The following is a 7,622-nucleotide window of genomic DNA, read 5'->3' on the forward strand; positions in this document are numbered from 1 at the left end:
GGGACGAAACATTGCTCAGTGATGTACAGTGAAGCTAGAGTGGGCAGAAAAGAGTGGGGAGTTTGTGGTGGGAGTTCTGGACAAACTCTCAGCTCCAAGAATACAATTTGTGCTTGCAAATGATATAGCTCAACCACCGGTAAGCCTGCTCCATACTCCGGTTGAAAAGCCAGTCGAGCTGCAGGCAAGAGTAGCAATGCAGGACATTGATAAAGGAATTTTCCCAGATTGTGTCTTTACGCGATCACAGAGTCACAATCGAAAGCAGGAGAAATCAAAAGGCACGGATGAGGAAGCTGAAAAATGATTGCATCCATTTATGTTAATTAGAACTCATTCCCATCTTTTATTGAATGTAGGGAATCTACACAATGCATCAAGATTACAATGTTTTTAATATCAAGTAAGTGGGACACAGCAGGGGACAAACGTTAAAAATTGCTAGCATATTCAGCTCAGCTATGCTAATGAGTTACAGCAGAAAGATGAAAAATTAAATCACTTGGATCAGAAGACATATATTCGGAAGGAGAGTGAATGCATCCCTGTGTGATATTACTTAGCAAATGATATGTTAAGGAGGAAATGGAGACCAACATATATTGAAGCATGTGACAAATGGGCAGAATGTTTTTTTTCCCCAGTAGGGTACAGAAAAGTGGTGCTGCGAGTGCCACATATGCCAAAAAATTGGATGTCACTGAGGCGTGAGGAAAATGGAGGCTAAAATACAAAGACATTTTTACTGGCCTGGATTGCAGATGAATGTAATTGAATTTTGCCTGACGTGTCATACATTTCAAACCAATGGAAAAAATAAAGCCTGCACCTTTAATACCTGCTGCAGCGTTCAAGGAATATGTCTTAATTGTCTTGATTCATTCTGTAGGTTCCCTACATCCAAGGAAAGACGGGAATAAGTATTAATTAACATAAATGGATGTATTGACGAGATTTCCAAATGCTGTTCAATTCTGCAAGATGACCGCTAAAAGGATTGAGGAAAAATTACGATTTAAAAAAAAACTAAATAAAGACTACTATCAGAGATACAATTAGATCAAGGGTCAAACTTCACATCCAACTTTCCAGGGAGTATATAGATAGCTTCGGATTAAAACGAATCAAATCCACTGTGTACCATTCAGAATCACATGGTGCACTGGAAAGGCGACGTCAATTATGAAAGACTATGTTGAAGTTTAATGGTTCGGAGTAGCCAGATTATTTCCATACGGGAGTTGCATCAGTGCTGTTTGCGATCTGAGATATATCGAAAGAATCCACAAAACTAAGATCATCTGAGACCAATTTGGGGCACAAAGAAAGAGGACCATTAAAATTTAATAAGGAAATTTTAATAAGTCAGTTTACAGAGACCAAGCATTTGGACGGTGTGTCAAATTTTAGAATTGGACTAAATAATGTTGGAGAGTTGTCGAGACAGCACTTAAAATTATCGCAGCAAATGGTGAAGCAGGAAGTGTATGAGAAACAAAAAAATCAGAATTTTGCCACTGGGAACAATGTATTTATTTAAATTTCATTAACTGGTGAAACTATAAAGCAAGTTTTCGAAGACCTTATCAAATTAAGAAGAAATCAAGTAAGGTTAGCTACTTGATAGGAACTAAAATCTGATTGAAGATTTGTAGCTCGGGTATCCGTTGTTGTGGTTCTGCTCGCCGAGCTGGAAGTTTTTGCTGCAAACGTTTCGTTCCCTGGCTAGGGAACATCATCAGTGCTGTTGGAGCCTCGTGTGAAGCGCTGCTTTGATGTTTCTTCCGGTATTTATATTGGTTTGTTCTTGCCGCTTCAGGGTGTCAGTTTCAGCTGCAGTGATTTGTATGTGGGGTCCAGGTCGATGTGTCTGTTGATGGATGTTCTTGCTGTTTCCGGGTGTCAGTTTCAGCTGTAGTGGTTTGTATATGGTGTCCAGGTCAATGTGTATGTTGATGGAGTTTGGGGATGAATGCCATGCTTCTAGGAATTCTCTGGCTGTTCTCTGTCTGGCTTGTCCTATGATAGTGGTGTTTTCCCAGTCAAATTCATGTTGCTGGTTGTCTGAGTGTATGGCTACTAGAGATAGCTGGTCGTGTCGTTTTGTGGCTAGCTGATGTTCATGGATGCGGATTGTTAGCTGTCTTCCTGTTTGTCCTATATAGTGTTTTGTGCAGTCCTTGCATGGTATTTTGTAAACTACGTTAGTTTGGCTCATGCTGGGTATTGGGTCCTTTGTTCTAGTGAGTTGTTGTCTGAGCGTGGATGTAGGCTTGTGTGCTGTTATGAGTCCTAAGGGTCGCAGTAGTCTGGCTGTCAGTTCTGAGACGCACTGAGTTCTGATGATAAGAAAACGACAAACACATAACCTCAACACCAAGGAGAGGGAAGCACTGAAAGCACTGAAAAATGACAAAAACATAATCATACTACCGGCAGATAAAGGCAGAATGACGGTCATCCTAGATAAATCAGACTACATCAGTAAAGCACAACAACTACTCGCGGACACCAACACCTACCAAATGAAGGATTCCGACCCCACACCACAACTCACCAATAGAATAAACAACACACTAAGGAATCTACAAAAAAACGGACAGATAACCAAAGCGGACCAGCAAAGAATGAAAACTGAAAGCAACAACACCCCCAGATTCTATGGACTACCTAAAGTACACAAACCAGACATCCCACTCAGACCCATAGTATCACTACCAGGGACACCAGCATACAAACTGGCCAAAGAACTACAACAAAAACTGAAACACCTAGTCAGCGGATCCAAACACTCCATACAATCAACACAGGAATTCTTGGACGTCATCAGGAATACACACATAGACAAAGAAGAAACCATGGTATCATTCGACCTGACGGCACTGTTCACTTCAATTGACAAAACCCTAGCCAGAGAAACAATAGCCAACCTACTGGACATACATAACATAACACAGGAGGCCGAACCTATCAACAAGGACGGCATACTTAAACTGCTGGACCTGTGCCTCACCACACACTTTACATTCAACAATCAGATATACGAACAAATCAACGGAACACCCATGGGATCACCAATCTCGGGACTCATAGCAGAGACAGTTATGCAAAGGTTAGAACATACAGCCATACCACAAATCTAACCCAAATTCTGGATCAGATATGTTGATGACACCTTTGTAATCATCAAAAACACAGATATAGAAAAAACACACCGAATCATCAACGCAACATTCACAGGAATCAGATTCACACGAGAAGAGGAAAAGGATAGCCAACTCCCATTCGTAGACGTGTTCGTAGAGAGAACACCCAACGGAGAATTCACCACAAGGGTACACAGGAAACCAACACACACAGACCAAGTCTTAAACTATGGAAGTAACCACCCCAACACACACAAACGAAGCTGCAACAGGACACTATTCAAAAGGGCCACAACACACTGCAGTACACCAGAACTGCGAAAAGAGGAAGAGGAACATCTATACAAGATATTCGCCAAAAACGGATACCCACGCAACTTTATCACCAGATGCCTAAGAGATAGACCGAGGAACGAGGACATGCCACAACCAAAAGGACTAGCCACTCTACCATACATCAGGAGGCGTCTCAGAACTGACAGCCAGACTACTGCGACCCTTAGGACTCATAACAGCACACAAGCCTACATCCACGCTCAGACAACAACTCACTAGAACAAAGGACCCAATACACAGCATGAGCCAAACTAACGTAGTTTACAAAATACCATGCAAGGACTGCACAAAACACTATATAGGACAAACAGGAAGACAGCTAACAATCCGCATCCATGAACATCAGCTAGCCACAAAACGACACGACCAGCTATCTCTAGTAGCCATACACTCAGACAATCAGCAACAAGATTTTGACTGGGAAAACACCACTATCATAGGACAAGCCAGACAGAGAACAGCCAGAGAATTCCTAGAAGCATGGCATTCATCCCCAAACTCCGTCAACAGACACATTGACCTGGACACCATATACAAACCACTACAGCTGAAACTGACACCCGGAAACGGCAAGAACATCCATCAACAGACACATCGACCTGGACCCCACATACAAATCACTGCAGCTGAAACTGACACCCTGAAGCGGCAAGAACAAATCAATAGAAATACCGGAAGAAACATCAAAGCAGCGCTTCACACGAGGCTCCAACAGCACTGATGATGTTCCCTAGCCAGGGAACGAAACGTTTGCAGCAAAAACTTCCAGCTCGGCGAGCAGAACCACAACAACTTGATAGGAACTCCTGGCATGAAGGAATCTCACAGAACGTGTGATGGGAATATGCCCTAATGGTATTTTGGCAGAGAATGAACGCAATGGCAGAATGTGTTATTGAATACAACACACTGGGAAGAACCAATTTCAGCGAATTCTGCATTGGACGTTCCTGCTATAAAATTGGACAATGCAAAAGTTGTCCAATATTGGTAAAGTTATTCAGTTCTCTTCCAGAAGAAAATCGTAAGAGTTATTACTCTTGCATGCTGAAATAAACTGGGAATTAATAACCTATTTGTAGATGATGTAAATATAGGACTTGCTGTTCTGATTTTGTAACATCCTTGCAGGCATAACCCTATAAAGTTGCTGCAAGTTTATAAGGAGATGTCACGTATGTTCCAAGATGGCATAACCAAAGTGAGTTTCAATGAATGGAGTTCACCCATCATCATGGTGCCAAAGTCAGGTAAGACACAAAAGTTATGTGTGGACTATCACGAAGTCAATGGTGTTAGAAAGACTGGTGCATCTACGCATCTGCAGTTGGAGGACTATGTGGAAGAGATTGGAAGAGCAACTTACATTTCCAAGTTGGACTTCCTCAAAGGTTACTGATAGTAAACTTTGTCGGAAAGATCAAAGGCAATTTTGTAACGCCAACTGGTCTGCAGTAATTTAAAGTAATGCCTTTCGTGCAAAAAAAATCACTGGTATTTCAGAGGTGAACGGACAAGGTAATTGCTGGATACACAACAGTTTGGTGTGTGGTGTGCCTGGGACATTCAGTTTCATGGATTGAATATTTACAGAATTTCTCGGGCTTGTTTGATCGAATACGGGAGTCAAACTGATTTGTAAACCTAACTGAAAGTATATCTGCCAAAGTCAAAGTCACCTTCCTGGGCTATGTCGTTGAACACGGACAAATAGCCCCACGGGATGTGAAAACGAAATTTACGGGGAATTTTTATACATTGTTGACGAAAAGAGCAGTACGACGGTTTACCGGATTGAGTGACTTTTTCTGAAAGTTTGTGCTGACTGTTAGAAGTGGGACTGCTCAACTCACCAAATTGCTCAAAACAGGCAAGAAATTTCAGCGAACACAAGAATTTCAAAATTTATTTGACAGCCTAAATATTTTGTTAACCATTGCCAAAGTATCAGCCACACATAATTACACGAAGGTTTTCCGTGTGCCAGTGATGTGAATGTCTCTCATCTTCTGCACCTCTAATATCGACCTGTAAATCAGTTTCATTTGTATTCTGTGTTTATGGGGTTTAATTATCAGGACTGTTGTTTATTGTTTTGAAAAGCATATGTAAGTCTACTTTAGATAGCTAAGATCTGTGGGTATTTTATATTCTGTTCATTGTGTTTCATTCCTTAGTTTTGTGAATAATTTTCTCTCTGTTTTAAAAACTGGAAGTCAACCTAGCTAAAGTATTCTAAGCAAATCATACTACACACTCACCAAAACAAACAGCGACGTTACAATCTGAATTTCCTGCATAAGAATGTTTTGAGTGGTCTGGCCTCGGCAAAACGGGAGTTATTTTTCTCAGAGCAGAGCTGATTGTGAGGAGACATGATTGACTTGTACAAAATAATGAGGAGCATGGAATTACAGATTGAAGGAAACAGTTGCTCTTGATCGATCACCAGCGTTTGTAGATTTCAGACAAGATGCAGAAAGCTTTGAATAGATTTGTCGGAAAACTTTATCAGTCTGCAGGTGGTAGACTCTGGAACTCACTCTCTATAAAGATTAGTTGGACATTGAACTCTTCATTCTTCTCTGAATGCATGGGACAAGGAGTTTCAAAAAAATGCTCAAAGCCGAGCATTCCCGCGAGCAACAGTGATGCGATCGGTGGCTTTGCGAAATGGAAAGGTGCCCATGACCAAGGTGTCCGACTATTCGTCTTCCTCCTGTGATGACTCTGGAATATTGACCCTGAGGTTGTCATGGTCAATTAATGAAGGCATTCTTATTCCTGCAGATTAAAAAGTAACAGCTGATTTCGGCTGAAGAGAAATCAGTTTTCAAATGCGTAATAAATGCCTGCATTTTCCTCGAGCCAGGTAGGACTCGAACCTACAGTCTCCTGATCCGTAGTCAGGCGCGTTATCCATTGCGCCACTGGCCCGACGCACAGGCAACTGCATAAGAGCCGTTATGTTAGCACAGACATGATTAATAGCAATGATGTGCACGAATTGACCAAGTCAATAAAGATAATCACTGTCACTGCTTCAGTCCAATCTTCACCACCTTTCAAAGCAGGTTTTTGTTCTAAAAAAAGGACACAGATGTTCATTATTTTCGTATCTGAAATATTTACAGCAAGGTAAGGGACGGAGGTGTTCATGGGGTACACTTTACCATCAGTCCCAGTCACTAATACACAGCCAAACGTCTCCCAACAACACCACATCCTCCTGGACAACAACAATGATTTCAAACAATATCACTTATTTTCACCTCTGTTCACACTAAAGATAGATAAACCAACAGTGACCTGATAAATTAAAACAAGATAAAACTGAACCAGGAATAGGGGCGGCTGACTGGGGTCTGTTTCTGGGAAGGAGACTCAGGCTGTCTTTGGCTTAATTGGCGAGCCCAGAGCCACTGTGTTTGGGTCCAGAGTCATATAATGTCCAAACATGAAACCTATAACTGGGCTCTAGCACCTAGTGCTTCCCTCCCCTTTCGCCCTCACTCACCAACTATCGATTGAAGACGACAACATTTCGTTCCAATGATCATTCGCCACATGCATGCTCTCCAATCATGTTAACCCTGTGCATGCTGCAGGACGCATCTGAACTGATGATGTATAATGCCCAACAGCGTAGAAGAGGCAGTTCTACATGACCAAGCTGCAGGCATTGGTGCTGCAACCAATCAGAGAAACTCATGGGCGCGCTGGGGGCTCTGATCAATCATAGAATGCTGTTGGGCTCAACTAATCTATCCAGAACTTCCACATCCCAACGTTCAATCAAACTTCGCTTGAAAAATTCTTCCAGTTCAAAACACAATTGTTAACGATGACTCTGTTCCCTCTCCCGCAGGTGAAAGTGAGGGCTGCAGATCCTGGAGATCAGAGTCAGCACGCGGTGCTCATGGTGCTCATGCAGACGTCTTCTTCCCCATCTAAAAAAATCAGCAGACAGTTCACCACAGTTTTCTATGAACAAATCTCTATAAACAATTCTATTTTATCTTTCCTGAATGAAAGACATATTATTTTTTGTCACGTGGCACCTCATTTTGTCTGGTATGACCGTTTGCAACATCTGTCACACAGCTTTAAACGGTAATGCTGTCAGTACTGAATTACTTT

At 41.9% G+C, this 7,622-nt stretch overlaps 1 non-coding gene across 1 annotated transcript; it reads right to left on the bottom strand.

Annotated features, from left to right (window-relative positions):
- Positions 1 to 6,346: 6,346 nt before the first annotated feature.
- trnar-acg (transfer RNA arginine (anticodon ACG)) lies at positions 6,347 to 6,419 on the bottom strand. Its single transcript has one exon. It is a non-coding gene; the product is annotated as a tRNA-Arg (tRNA).
- Positions 6,420 to 7,622: the final 1,203 nt, after the last annotated feature.

Source organism: Hemiscyllium ocellatum, chromosome 47, assembly GCF_020745735.1.
Source record: "Hemiscyllium ocellatum isolate sHemOce1 chromosome 47, sHemOce1.pat.X.cur, whole genome shotgun sequence".
In the NCBI taxonomy this organism is placed as follows: domain Eukaryota; kingdom Metazoa; phylum Chordata; class Chondrichthyes; order Orectolobiformes; family Hemiscylliidae; genus Hemiscyllium; species Hemiscyllium ocellatum.